Consider the following 16,090-nt stretch of genomic DNA (forward strand, 5'->3'; position numbering starts at 1 on the left):
GTAGGTAGACCCAGGATACACACCCTCACTGGCTCCAAAGCTTGTTTTCTTGGGGCCACACCATTCTTTACCTTTTCTGAGCTCATTGTGGGGCCCAACAAGAGCTATCTCTCACATAACTGTAGGGCCACCTCCCACCTGCTCTCTGCTGCTAGAAAAATCTCCCAACAGTAGGTTTTCATTTAGAGCCAGAAACCAGATTTTAGTGCAAACAACTCTCCCCAAATCCGCCTCAGCACTTTGCCATGGAGCTATCAGGCATGTCATGGGGGCTGGGTTTCATGTCAGATGCCGGGAAGGATACAGAGGTCACTGACCCATGGTCTCTGTCCCCAGTTGGCCCACAGTCAAGGGCTCAGCGCAGATTCCTTTCTGAGCATCTGTTTTGAGTAGAGGGCAGTGGGAAGGGTACTGCCCTTATTAAAGTGGCAGAGAGACAGCAGGTGGGGGAGAGTGCTGTTCAAGGCCACGTTGTTCTTGGTTTACTCATGGAGAGAGAGCCAGAGGGGATAGAAAACAAGTGGCTATGAAAGCGCTTGAAAGGGTTTGTGCATCAGTTCAGTTCAGTCGCTCAGTCACGTCCAACTCTTTGAGACCCCACGGATGGCAGCACGCCAGGCTTCACTGTCCATCACCAACTCTGATAAAACGTGGTCCACTGGAGAAGGGAATGGCAAACCACATCAGTATTCTTGCCGTGAGAACCCCATGAACAGTTTGTACATCATGTGGATGCAAGATGTCCTTACTTTTTCAAATGGTCACGTACCTACTGGCTAAGGCATGTGAGGGCAGTTTCAGGCTGTGCTTTTCAAAGTGCACCCCAGGGTCTTCCTCCTTTTGATTCATCCACCATAAGAAACGCAGGTTCGTAGCCCATTGCAGACTTCCAGAATCTACATTTCTGAAGATAAGACTCGGGAATTCATTTTTCTGCCTCTCCTCCATCAGTTCTCATGCACCTAAAAGCTTGAGCATCAGAGGTATAGGGAAAAGCACAAACACCAAGATGGACACGCCTTGGGGTGTCAAAAATGTAAGCTGTCTCAGAATCTGAGTGGGTCCTGGTGGACACTGGTGAGACAGGGGTCAACATGAATGTACCAGGAGTGGGTGGAGCCTGTGGCTGGAAGGTTCATGACCATGGCCAAGCCAAGAAATCCAAATTTAATTTAAAAAGTAAGCATGGGGCAGCAATTGGAGGCGCAGTTACTGGGATGGGGGAAGGAAGCAAAGTCAAGGGTAAAGTCAGATGGCCTAAGATGAGCCCCAAGAGTGAACATGGAGGGAGGGTGGCTGCTGGGCTTGTGTCGACCTCCACTGACCAGGCATGTACAGCCTGGGCTGTTTGAATGAGTGGAACAGAGCCAAATCCTGTCTGCAGGGTATGAGCCCAGGGTGATGGTGCTGGAGATGCAAGTTTGATTCCCGTCCAGCCCCAGGTCTGGGAAGGAGGCCCAGTGACTTGGGCCTCCTTCTGCAAGACCAGCCTCCCTTTGTTCTCACCCGTTCCTACCCTCTTACTTCTGAGTCCTCCTCACCACCACGTAGGTGGCAATTGATCCATAATGGACATGTTTTTATTAGAGTAATGGTACCACTTTCTGCAGAAAAGAGCAATGCAATTTTGTTAATGAAAGTCATGTGTCGAGACAGGGGTGGATGATGGGAACTTCTGGGTCTGGTTTGGCTCTGGCTCAAAACCTTCCGGGAAAACACAAACTTTGAGGGCCACACCCAGAAAGTCCCATTTACCTCTGTCAGGCCCATCTGCTTTGCATTAGAGCAATAATAACAGTCGTCTTGCAGTGCCCTTTCATAAATATAAAATGTGTAATAAAACGGTTATTAGAAGGTAATCAATGGTGCTTATGTTTTCTTCTGGGAGGACATTAATGGTGAATTGGTGCATAGTCCCTTGGCTATTCTGTGTGATTGGCCAAAGTCCACCTTGCTCCTGGGCTCTTGGAGGTCAGAGGGCAGGACCCCTGAGAGTTCATTCCTGTGCTAGGGAGGCATCTCTGGGGATGCTCTTACTGGAGAGGAGAGAGAAGAACGACTCTAGGGTTGGTCCAGGGAAAACCCACACCGACCTAATAGCATTAATACTGGGATTAACTGAACTCACAATGATCAAGAGAAGAAGCTCAATGGGCTTCACATCACCGGGGCTTATTTCTCCTTCCCCACCTGCCTATCTCTCCTTGTTTGAATATTACAAAGCAACCCATAGAATACTAAGAAAATTAAGGGCATTTTTCAAGAAAGTAAAAATCTTTCCTATTGGTTATCTGTAAGAGAAAAGAATCTTAAAAAGAAAGGATATAGGTATATGTATAACTGAATCACTTTTTTGTACACCTGAAACTAACACAATATTATAAATCAACTATACTCCAATAAAAATAAAAAAAAAAAAACATCTTTCCCATTGAGGAAGCCCCACATGATCTCCCCTTTCTCTTCGAAAGCACTCACTGGAGGACCTCACTATTTAAAACTTGAGCAAATAAGATAGGGCTTCCCAGGTGACACAGTGGTAAAGAATCCACCTGCCAATGCAGGAGACACAGGAGAGGAGGATTCGAACCCTGGGTTGGGAAGATCCCCTGGAGGAGGAAATGACAACCCACTCCAGTATTCTTGCCTGGAGGATCCCATGGACAGAGAAGCCTGGTGGGCTATATAGTCCAGGGGGTCGCAGAGTCGGCTGCGACTGAATGACTCACCGTACACACACCCTGTCCTCAGAGATCACAGTATTGGGTGGGAAACAGCAGAGATTGCATAGGCAGTTTGTTGGGACCTAAAACGACTGCCTGAGCAAGTCCTTGGAGAGCTCGGAGGAGAAAACCTACTTCCCAGAGGTCTTAGCTTCTGGGTCACTCTAATCAGAGTGTTCTCTAGGGTTCCTTCCTCACCATCCCCCCATTCTCCTGTGCCTTCTCCTTGGGTGTTGTCAAATAGATCAGGGGCTTCAGAGAACACACACATACAATTTCACCCCAAAGACCTCTTCCTAGCACAGACCACTCCCCAGAACTCCAGACCCAGTGTCTAGGCACCTTCTGGACCCTCCACTGGCAATCCCAAAGTCACTTGCAACTCAACACATCACCATTCAAAGTCATGGCCTTTCTCCCAAGACTGTCAGAAAAGTTAGGACAACCTGCCTCTCATCACTTAGCAATGGCAAGGAACAGTGTCGAGATTCAAACCCAGCACTGCAAATCCTAAACTTTTTTCAGACACTACAGCCTTCGGGTCAGGAACCGTGGGGAGGGAGGCAGACGGCCTTCCCCTCTTGCTTTGTGTCTCTCTCGACGCTCTCTTCCTCCGCACTCTGTTTGGTATTTTGTGCTCTGTTCGGCAAGTCTCCTGGTTTCCTTTCTCAGGAAGGAAACCAGCGCTGGTGACTTCCTTTTCCCACTTCACACATTACGCCTCAGCTTTCACACATGACCGTGACAACAGAAAGATTCATTCTCTGGGAACGGAGGCCCTCCCAGCCCTCGCGCTAGACTCCATTCTATCACGTGAGGCTGGTACCTTTCCACCAGAGATGGAGCGGGGTTTAGTCTCCGCTGTGTCTGCAGGCCCTAGAGTCGTGTTTGGCTTAGAGTTGATGCTCAGCATGTGCTGAGTGAATAGATACTCTTTTCTACACCAGGCAAGAAAGTGTTCCTTGAAACTGCACGCATTGAAAGGTTGGATGTAGATGGCCGAATCTGAAAGGAAGTCCAGTTGTTCAGACTGCAATTCAACATGCATTTAGAAAAAATTATTTTATTGAAGCACAGCTGATTTACAATGTTGTGTCAATTTCTGCTGTACAGGAAAGTGATTCAGTTTTACATGTTCATATATGTATCATATATATGTATTCTTTTTTGAAATATTTATTTTGCTGCACTAGATCTTAGCTGTGGAAAGATGTTTAGTTGAGACCCCCTACATGGGGAGTGTGGTGTCTTAGCCACTGGACCACCAGGGAAGTCCCTATATATTCTTTCTCATAATCATGGGATATTGAATGTAGTCCTCTGTGCCAGACAGTAGGACCTTGTTTTTTATCTATTCTATAAGGAGACGGCAGAGGATGAGATTGTTGGATGGCATCACCGACTCTATGGACATGAGTTTGAGCAAGCTCCCAGAGTTTGGTGATGGACAGGAGGCCGGGCATGCTGCAGGCCATGGGGTCGCAAAGAGTCGGACATGACTGAGCGACTGAACTATATATAAGAGTTTGTACCTGCTGATGCCAAACTCCTAGTCCGTTCCTCCCTCGCTAGTTTTGTCTGGATACATGCCCAGGAGTGTGATTGCAGGTTCATAGGGCAACTCTAGCTTTATCAGCATCCATTTATTGAGCATCTACAATATACCAGGTATTGTGCCAGGTGCTGGGATTTCAGGCCAGAATAAGACACATCTGTGGACCTCAGGTGCCTTCCCTTGTGGCTCATCTGGTACAGAATCTGCCTGCAATGCGGAGGACCTGGGTTTGATCCCTGGGTTGGGAAGATGCCCTGGAGATGGGAAAGGCTACCCACTCTAGTGTTCTGGCCTGGCGAATTCCATGGACTGTATAGTCTATGGGGTTGCAAAGAGTCAAACACGACCAAGCGACTTTCGCTTCATGGCCCTCAGGTGGCTGAGAGGGGATGGAAGGGAGGAGGCAGAAGTGGTCGGAGGGGCAGACAGAAGAAGGGAGCAGTTGTGTGGCAGCGTGGTTGGCACAAGCCATAGGAGCTGACATGGGCCCGAGTAGGGAGTCACTCACTCTGGGGATGAGAGGGGATGAGTTAGGAGGTGACCACATGCTTGAGCTCCCCAGACCCTGAGATCCTCAGCTAACCATCCAGGGACAGGACAGAGGGGGGCATTCTTGATCTCTTTTGGGTGGAAGTGAAACTTCCTCCAGCGCTTTAAAGAGAAGCAAAAATGAGAACTGCCGTATCTCAGAGCTGAAGGAGGTGTTAGAAGCATCTAATCCAGCGGACTTCCAATTTCCTTTAAGTAGCAGAAACCTCAACTTAGATCTTACCAGGACACCCACTTTGTAAAATGCATCCAAAGTGAGTGTCTTTGATAGCTTGAAAACCATGATCTAGGCCACGTGTCTCATTTTTCAGGTGAGGAAACCAAGGACAAAAGCCCATAGCCCATGAAGGACAAAGTGGAGTATGCGTCCCAGGTTTCTGCTTTGTGTGCCGGGGTGAGTGTGGACAGCGGGGTGGAGGGACCGTCCAGACAGCTCAGCCCAGAGGCCTGAGATTAACCATCAGGTGCGGGAGACAATGACATTCTGCATAGACGAGATCCGCTGGTCCCATTCTCCCTCCTTACAATTTATGTCAAAACACGCAGGCAGGATCCTGCTTCTTCTCACGTTTTAAAAACATACAGTGGACTGGTGTTTACAATTCCGCGAAGGGAGGTGATGCGGAACAGCAGAGCACGCTGCCCCCTGGAAGAGCCGGCCGGTCTTCTCCGGGGCTCGCTGGGTCCCAGACCACGAGCTCTCGAAACGCTCTCCTCTGGGCTCCAGCTCAGAGAGGCTCGCCAGGGGACGTCTCCCAGCTTCAGGTCTTAAACAATGTTCTACGTTGTGCAAACAAACAGCACCAACAATGATCTGACCCTTGGATCCCAGCCACATCTGTCTGGGCCACTCAGCCTGGGAGTCCTGCAGTGGATGTGGAGGCAAAACAGATGAGGCATCAGATTTCCAGTTCCAGACCCTGTGTTTCTGCTTCTTGCAGGATGGTACCTGGTCTCTTCAGCTCTCTTGGCCTCAGCTTCCCATCTGAAACTGAAGCTGAAGCTCCAGTATTTTGGTCATCTGATGCGAACAGTCACCTCATTGGAAAAGGCCCTGATGCTGGGACAGATTGAAGGCAGGGGGAGCAGGCAGAGGCAGAGGATGATATGGTTGGGTGGCATCAATGACTCAATGGACATGAGTTTAAGCAAACCTTGGGAGATAGTGAGGACAGGGAAGCCTGGCTTGCTGCAGTCCATGGGGTCCAAAGGGTCAACAGGACAGAACAACAAAAACAACTTTGAGCTTATTTCCTTGATTTCCTATGTGTGTTGCTATAAAATTTCTTAAAAAAATTTTTTTAAAAATCTTAATCAACTCTAACCCTGCTTGTTTAACTTATATGCAGAATACATCATGGGAAATGCCAGGCAGGCTGGATGAAGCACATGCTGGAATCAAGATTGCCAGGAGAAACATCAATAACCTCAGATATGCAGTTGATACCACCCTTATGGCAGAAAGTGAAGAAGAACTAAAGAGCCTCTTGAAGAAAGTGAAAGAGGAGAGTGAAAAAGTTAGCTTAAAACTCAACATTCAGAAAACAAAGATCATGGCATCTGGTCCCATCACTTCATGGCAAATAGGTAGGGAAATAAAGAAAACAGTGAAAGACTTTATATTTTTGGGATCCACAGTCACTGAAGATGTTGAATGCAGCCATGAAATTAAAGATGCATGTTCCTTGGAAGAAAAGCTATGACCAAACTAGATAGCATATTAAAAAGCAGAGACATTATTTTGCCAACAAAAGTTTGTCTAGTCAAAGCTATGGTTTTTCCAGTAGTCATGTATGGATGTGAAAGTTGGGCTATAAAGAAAACTGAGTGCCGAAGGAGTGATGCTTTTGAACTGTGGTGTTGGAGAAGACTCTTGAGATTCCCTTGGACCGCAAGGAGATCCAACCAGTCCATCCTAAAGGAAATCAGTACTGAATATTCATTGGAAGGACTGATGCTGAAGCTGAAACTCCAATACTTTGGCCACGTGATGAGAAGAACTAACTCATTGGAAAAGACCCTAATTCTGGGAAAGATTGAAGGCAGGAGAAGAAGGGGATGACAGAGAATGAGATGGTTGGATGGCATCACCGACTTGATGAACATGTGTTTGAGTAGGCTTTAGGCTTCAGGAGTTGGTGATGAACAGGGAAGCCTGGCATGCTGCAGTCCATGGGGTCTCAAAGAGTCAGGCATAACTGAGCAACTGAACTGAACTGAATAATTGATTTATAATGTGTTAGTTTCTGCTGTTCAGGAAAGTGAATCAGTTACAAGTATGCATATATTCACTGTTTTTAAAATTCTTTTCCCATATAGAATCATTGCAGAGTATTAAAAATGGAATCCTGTAGGCAAGTCCAAAGTATAAAATAGATGAAAGGGAAGTCCTTTTGCTTCAAGCTGGAGGGAGTACTTGGTCACCACCATCTCCTCTGCTCTTGGAATCCTTCAGATATCTCTGTGGATCATCTCAGAACATGGCTTGTTACCACTTGGTTACGTGATTTCTCAGGTCCTTTAAGACTCAAACATTCTATAATCCCACAGTCGGAACTAAATTCTAAGTCACAGTTGTGACTAGAAAAACATGTCTGTGTGTGTATGTATGAGAGATTGTACAGTTTTGCATTTTATTTTTTAAAATAAATTTTAATACCTATGTATTCTTTAACCAAAACAAAATGAAACAACATTCAGGTATGACCATGCTAGATTTGCCTTCTGCTAATGGGAGTTCTTTCCTTTTTTCATATGTTTAATCAGATGTTCCCATCCCTGTGCTAATTTGGCCTTTTATTTTATTTTGATCAAGACATTGTGTTCTTTAGAAAATGAAGACAATTTAAGGTTCACAGAAAAACTGAAGGGAAGAGATTTCCTGTATACCCCCTGCCCCCACCCATGCAGAGCCATTCCCATTATCAACATCCCCCACCAGAATGTACATGAAACTTATGAATCTACATTGACTCATGGTTTGAAAAGTCCACCAAAAATCCATAGATTACATTATAGTTCACCCTTGGTGAGATACATTGTATGAGTTTGCACAAATGTATGATGTCATATATCCATCATTATGGGATGTTTTCACTGCTCCCAAATCCTCTGTGCTCTACCTCTTCATCCCTCCCATCTGCACCTACCAAAAGACTTTGTATTTTTAAGTTACTTATTCTTGATTGTAGAAGTAATATATACTCATTCTTGGAAATATACTCCTATAAAATAAACAGCAGGTGAAGCCCTACTCCTTTGAATTAAAATTCCATTGAAAGGTGGCTCTGCCACTTACAGAACTTTCCAGGTTGAATGAGTACAACTTCAAAGGCAAATGGGTGAAGCTGCTTGACTTTTCTGGCTGGGAGAGCATCATGATCTCTCTCGAATCTGCATCCCATGTTCATCACATGTGGGTCTGAGGGTCCACTTGCTCCTCAAACTAGAGGCAAAAAAAAAAGTGATGAGAAGTGTTTTTCTTCAGAGGGAGAGGATGTGTCTAAAACTGTGTAGTGAGGATGGGAGAAGACGGGAGTAGAACCACACGAGGTGGCTTCAATATGAGAAAATGAACACTTTGCTCTTTGCAGCTGCATTCCTTTTTCTTTCTTTTTATTTCTCTTGTTTTTGCTGTAATTTTGGGCAGCAGCTTTTTTTTTTTCTTTTATTTTTGGCTGTGTTTCACAGCTTGCCTCTTGATGAGGGTGAAAGAGGAGAGTGAAAAAGCTGGCTTAAAACTCAACATTCAAGAAACGAAGGTCATGGTATCTGGACCCATCATTTCATGGCAAATAGATGGGGAAAATGTGGGAACAGTGTGAGATTTCATATACTTGGACTCCAAAATCACTGTGGATGGTGACTGCAGCCATGAAATTAAAATATGCCTTCTCCTTGGAAGAAAAGTTATGACAAACCTAGATGGTGTATTAAAAAACAGAGACATCATTTTGCCAACAAAGGCCCATATAGTTCAAGCTATGGTTTTTCCAGTAGTCATGTATGGATGTGAGTGTTGGACCATAAAGAAAGGTGAACAGCAAAGAACTGATGCCTTCGAACTGTGGTGTTGGAGAAGATTCTTGAGAGTCCCTTGGATTGCAAGGAGATCAAACCAGTCAATCCTAAAGGAAACGAACCCTGAATATTCATTGGAAGGACTGATGCTGAAGTTGAAGCTCCAATACATTGGCCACCTGATGCGAAGAGTTGACTCATTGGTAAAGACCCTGATGCTGGGAAAGATTGAAGACAGGAGGAGAAGGGGACAACAGAGGATAAGATGGTTGGATGGCATCACCAACTCAATGGACATGAGTTTGAGCAAGCTCTGGGAGATGGGGAAGGACAGGGAAGCCTGGAGTGCTGCAGTCCATGGGGTCACAAAGAGTTGGACATGACTTAGTGACTGAACAACAGCAGCACAGCTTGTAGGATCTCATTTCCCCATCCAGGGACTGAACCCCCAACACAGCAATGAAAACCTGGAATCCTAACCACTAGGCCACCAGGAAACTCCCTAGGAGCTTTGTGTCTTTATCTTGGACTCTGATGATCCCCTCACTCCTACCCCCAGTCTATTGCTGCAGTAATTCCGTCTCCCCTCCCTAGATCTCAGATCACATCTCAGACACCCAGAGTCCAGGAAGAGACCCTGATAAGCAAGTTCACATAGGATGAAGGATGAATGTGGTCCTTGGCACTCTGCATGATTACCACTCTCCTGTGTACTGTCCCGCAGAGCACCTAAAGCTAAGGAAACTACATTTCCCAGACTCCCTTGCAGCTAGAGCTCTAGATGCCATTTAGGTTCAGCTGATAGGTGCCCTTACTGGACATCTGGAAGGTGAAAGTGAAGCAACAATTCTCCATAGCTGATGGCAAATAAAATAAATAACAGCTAAGCTTTTACAATCTTGTAAGTTTTGTGAATGGACTCTGAGGTCATTTGGTTGAGCAACCATCCTCTGCCATATACATCATCTTTCTGAGTTTCCTCGGTTTTATTTAGTTCCCAAGCTATAAAGTGGAAGTAAGAAGACTGCCTACTCCCTAGAGATTTGGAGATCAAATGAGGAGACGTGTAGGAAGTGCTCAGGACACGCCTGGCACAGTGCAGAGGCTGGCAGATTTCGTTCCTTCCACTTCCTTCTCTGCACCAGGACTTGATGCTTCTCACCCACACTGGGATTCAGTACCTGCTGTGACATAACCTTAGAGCCAGTACTAACACAGTGTTTCCCAAGTGGTTCCCTGGGATACCTCCTCAGATGCTAGGGTTCCAATCCTGCGTTTTGGGAACCACCATCCTAGAATATCATTCCTGGAAGAAACCTTGGAGATCTTTGAGTTTACAAGCCTCCATTGAAAGGAGACTGAGACCCGCAGAGGGGAAAAAAAAATGACTTTCCTAATGTTATATAGCAAGTGACCTGTAGGGGAGCCCTGGGCTCCTAATATTAGGGTCAGGATGAAAAGTCACTAAATCTCTCAGTTTCCCTGTCTATAAAATGTTTGTAAGAAAGCCTGTTCTTCCCACCTCACATGGGATAGGTGACAGAAAAATATTACTTGTGAAAATGCTTTGGGAATCTTAGGAATGTCTATTTAAATATCCTTATATATATCCATGTTGCTTAGTCACTAAGTCATGTCTGACTCTTCTGTAAACCCATGGACTATAGCCCACCAGGCTCCTCTGTCCATGGGATTTCCCAGGCAAATATACTGGAGTGGGTTGCCATTTCCTTCTCCAGGGGATATTCCTGACCCAGGGATTGAACCTGCATCTCCTGTTGGCACTGCTGAGCCACCAGGGAAGCCCATAAACATCCATATTCACAAAGTTTTTATATGAAGGTAAGACATTGATAATGATCTGCATTTACTGATTAATCATGTAACTAAATGTTCATGGAGCACCCATCAGGGGCCAGGTACTGTACCCAGTGCAGGGCACACGGTGGAGAAGCAGACCGCCGTGATGACTGCTTACGCTCTGGATGAGCTGGAGCTGGAAGCAAAACAGAGATGCACAGAGAACAACAAAAAAAATGAATGAACAAGATGATGTTCAAGGTGATGAATGCTATGAAGAGGTACTGTAGGGTGTTACAATCAAGAGTGACAGGGCTGTTTTAGACAGGGTGGTTATGGCAGCATCTCTGCACAGGTGACCTTACACTGGCCCTGGATGACCAGAAGCAGGTGGGCAAGGGGCCCTGGGAGCAAACATCTGGCAGACGGAGGGCTGGACCAGAGGCTTTAGATGAGGCAGAGGTGTTGTGGGATGATGTCCCACAGAGACACGGCCAGTGCAAGCAGAGCGGAGGAAAGGAAAGTTTGGATTTGTTGTTGTTTGGTCGCTAAGTCAAGTCCGACTCTTTTGCGACCCCGCTTCTGCACTTTGGATACCCGAGTTCTAATCGTGGCTCTGCTGCAAGGTAGCCTGGTTACCTTGGACATGTTCACATCATAGCCATGGCCTCAGTTTCCTTATCTGTCAAGGGGAACCATAAATCCTGTCCTTACCCTGAGCGGGGCTACACCAGGGTGAGGCCTAGGATTTGTTTTTCTGTTGTAGTTGCCAAGTTGTGTCTGATTATTCTTTTGTGACACCATGAACTGTAGCCCGCCAAGCTCCCCTGTCCACGGGATTTCCCAGGTAAGAACACTGGAGTGGATTGCCACCTGCCCCCTCACACGCCTGCTTCCCAGAGCAGTGATAAACCCCAGTCTGTTTCAGGCCCTTCTTGGAGAAGCTGAAGGGACCCCAGACTCTCCAGCAGCACATGCAATGAGAGTCCTGGGTCGGCCCTGCCGACAAGAGGCACAAGAGAGAGTCTGCTTTTTCTTCTCGTGGACTCGAGCCTTCAAGCCTTTGGACTGAGTGCCAATAATAATTCATCAGGAACGCTTTACAACTCAGCGTCACAAAACCTGTTAGGAGACAGATCGCCCACAGGACAGGCTTGAGAAGGAAACGTGTGCAGGGCTGGTGACCTCCAGATGATTAATGATTTTTCTCAGGATGAACTCTGTCCTCCGCCTCCCATGTGCTGTGGGCTCCTTCCCTCCCTCACCCGCTTGTTTGCAGGGATGGGGTGGGGGAGGGTGTCGAAAGGGGTGGGGAGGGGTGGGTTGAAGGAAGCTAGAAGGCAAAGCCTGCCGATCAGAAGGAAAATGCAGGAACACAAGCCCTGGGTTGAACAGGCTGGAACGTCCTGTCCTATTGTTATAACACTGATTTTTGCGAAAACAGGAATACAGTTTCTATATCTTGAAATGTACTCTCTGAATTCTAAATGAACTCGTTGAGATTATGCATTTTGCACATTGCCCTGGGCTTTCACCATCATTCTTATGATTATCCTCTCTCCCATCTCCATAGACCCAAACCCTGACTTTATTGAATATGGGATGGGGTGGAAAAGGAAGTTGTGATTTTATTTTTCTGATGTTTGAAGTCATGGTAGCTTGATTTTTTTTTTTTTTACTTTTTTAGATAAAACAATTTATAACTGTGATTATGCTGTTTCAACACACCCAAAAATAGGATTACTGGAAGAAAAATTTCAGATCCCTGCCCCCATCCCCTTCTTTAGTCTCACAGCTTTGAGATCATCAGTGTCAAGTCAATGCAGTCCTTGGTACTAGCTTAGCCACGTTAAGCTGGATCAATGGTATCAGGTATGTTCCTGCAGGAAACAGATGTTTGATGGAAACCGAAATAAAGGCAGCCTTTCCAGTTCTTCTGGGAAAGCAATTTCATGATGATGGGGATAATAGTTACTATTTATTGACTCTTTAGGTTAAAAAAGAAACTGCTTTGTCTAGTGCGTTACATGTAACAATCACCATGGAGGTATTTGCTGATATTATCCCCATTTCCCAGATGAGGAGACTGAGCTGTAAGGTAAGGATTGAAAAGAGTAGAGCGAGGATTGGGGTTCAGGAGGTCTCATTCTAGCCCTGGGGTCCGCTGGATGGACCTTTCTCAGTCTTTCTCCTGAGCGTGCGTGGGCTAAGTTGCTTCAGTTGTGCCTGACTCTTTGCAGTCCTCTAGACTGTAGCCCGCCAGGCTCCTCCGTCCATGGGATTCTCCAGGCAAGAATACTGGAGTGGGTTGCCACGCCCTCCTCCAGGGGATCTTCCCTACCCAGGGATTGAACCTGTGCCCCTTATGTCTCCTGATCTGGCAGGTGAGTTCTTTAGCGCTCCCATCACCTGGGAAGCCCCCGTCTCCCATAACAGTTCCTAAAACTCTCTTGCTTCCCTAGATATCTGTTTGCAAGTCCTTACAACTAGCAAAACCAGTGAGAAGGCGGGAAGGATGAATTAATTAAGGATGAAATTCCTGTCTCTCAGGCTCAGTGACAGCCTGTTCCCTCCATGAGTCCCTGTTCTGAATGAGACTGAATGTCATAAACACATATATTTTTCTGCTCCTAAAACTGCTCTTACTCCAAAAATCCAATTAACTGTGTAACTACTTCCTGGTATCTTGCCTGGCTTTTAGGTATTCCAATAACGCCTGAACAAGTTTGAGAACCACTGAACTTGACCCTGAGGTCTGTATGAAGTGTGTGAAATTTACCTGTCTACATGCATGTTTTGGTTGTATTGTGAAAGCAGACAAAGGAGCACAGCTTTATTTACTTATTTATTTTTATTTTATTTTTACTTTGGCTGCACCGTGCAGCTTGTGGGCTGTTAGTTTCCCAACCAGGGATTGAACCTGCCTCCTCTAGAGCGAAAATACTGAGTCCTAACCACTGGACCACCAGGGATATCCCAAGAGTGCAAGGCCCTGTTAGAACCATGCCTCTTCCATGTAGCAGTCGTGTGACTCTGGGCCTCAGTTTCCTCACCTGAATGACATCACCTGATGCCATCACTCCTTGCTTTATGGGGTTGGAATCAGGATTTTTGAGATCATGTTATTGTAAAACATTTAACACAGTCCCCGGCAGACAGGAAGGACTTGATTCATAGTAGCTATGGCAATGAAAACAGCAATTTATCATATCTGTTCAAAATTCTTCCCCTCATTTTCACTAATTCATTTGGAAGGGTGATTGTCTGAAATTTATCAATAGTTTCACCCTAGACTAGGTTGATACTACAGGGCTTTTAAAAAACTTTTACAAAATATGATGAGAACCATACATTATAGAGGACAAAAGGGAAATGAAAACTGGACAACTTATTAAAATTAACTTCTGTTTAATTTGGAGAAGGAAATGGCAACCCACTTCCGTATTCTTGCCTGGAGAACCCCAGGGACAGAGGAACCTGGTGGGCTGCCATCTATGGGGTCACACAGAGTCGGGCACGACTAAAGAGACTTAGCAGCAGCAGCAGCAGCAGCTGTTTAATTTTTTTTTTTTTTTCAGATCTTTAAAATGTTTATTTTATTTTATTTTTTTTAATTATTTTTATTTTTTTTTCCAGTGGGTTTTGTCATACATTGATATGAATCAGCCATGGATTTACATGTATTCCCAATCCCGATCCCCCCTCCCACCTCCCTCTCCACCCGATTCCTCTGGGTCTTCCCAGTGCACCAGGCCGGAGCACTTGTCTCGTGCATCCCACCTGGGCTGGTGATCTGTTTCACCATAGATAGGATACATGCTGTTCTTTTGAAATATCCCACCCTCACATTCTCCCACAAAGTTCAAAAGTCTGTTCTGTATTTCTGTGTCTCTTTTTCTGTTCTGCATATAGGGTTATCGTTATCACCTTTGTAAATTCCATATACATGTGTCAGTAAGCTGTTTAATTTTAAATTGAGAGTCAGATTGATCATAGCCACACATTGACCAGTTCCTGTCAAATAGACCAGCTGAAGTTGGAATCTTCGTTTATGAGTTGGGTGAGATGTGCTTGTTCTTAAAAAAAATCACTAATCTGAGCCACCCTTTGGTGAATGGTGAAGTCCACGTTAAGTCCCGGACTTGAACGCTGTGTCTCTCTGGGGTAAAGGACCTGGGATGGATGAGAGTCTTGTTGTTCAGTTGCTCAGTCGTGTCCCACTCTTTGCACCTCCATGGACTGCAGCATGTCAGGCTTCCCTGTCCTTCACTATCTCCCAGAGCTTGCTCAAACTCAGGTCCATTGAGTCAATGATGCCATCCAACCACCTCATCTTCTGTCTCCCCCTTCTCCTCCTGCTCTCAATCTTTCTCAGCATCAGGGTCTTAACCAGGTATTAATAGTTTTGGGAGACAGAGACCCATCTAGGCTACTCCAATGATAAGAGTTTATTTTGAGAAACCTACAGAGAATAGGCTCTCATGGGAAGTGAAATGTAGCCAAGAAAGATGTTCTGATTGGATAGCTCTATTAGGAAAATTATTTGAGCTTACACACACACACACACACACACACACACACACACACATATGTATATACACATAATTTAACACATGATGATAAATATATATTTAAACTGATAAACTATATGTATTAGTTTGCTAGGATTGCTATTCAAAATACCACAGATTCGAGGCTTCCCTGGAAGTCCAATGGCTAAGACTCTATGCTTTCAGTACAGGGACACCTGTATGATCCCTGGTCTGGAAATTAAGATCTCATATGCTGTGCAGCACAGCTGAAAAAAAAAAAGAAGCTAAATTAAACAAAAATTTAAAAGACCTTATTAAAAAAAAAAAAGAAAGAAAAAGAGGTATATGCTAGGATGAAGATTTAAAACAAGTAACACATGTAAATCCATGGCTGATTCATGTCAATGTATGACAAAAACCACTACAATATTGTAAAGTAATTAGCCTCCAACTAATAAAAATAAATGAAAAAAAAAATAAAACAAGTACTACAGACTGGGTGTCTTAAACAACAGAAATTTGTTTTCTCACAGTTGTGGAGGTTTAAATCCAAGATGCAGGTGTTGACGTGGTGGGGGCACATGGTCTTCCCATAGTGTGTGTTTCTGGGTCCAGAGTTCCCCTTTCTGTAAGGACATCCGTCTCTTGTTTAGGGACCACCCTGATGACCTCATTTTAACTCAGTCACCTCTGAAATGACCCTGTCTCCAAATATGGTCACAGTCTGAGGTGCTGGGATTAAGACCTCGGTATATGATTTTGGAGGGACACAGTTCAACACATAACAGTCCTCTTGACATCTTCAAAAATGTTTGGTTCACTCCCTGTCCGACCTCCTTGAGCCGTGATTGACTTTTACCTCTATGGCGTGGCTCAGCACGAGTTTGTACAGAGAGAAAGAAATGAGACCA

The sequence above is a fragment of the Dama dama genome, chromosome 6 (assembly GCF_033118175.1).
Source record: "Dama dama isolate Ldn47 chromosome 6, ASM3311817v1, whole genome shotgun sequence".
NCBI classification, from domain to species: Eukaryota; Metazoa; Chordata; class Mammalia; order Artiodactyla; family Cervidae; genus Dama; species Dama dama.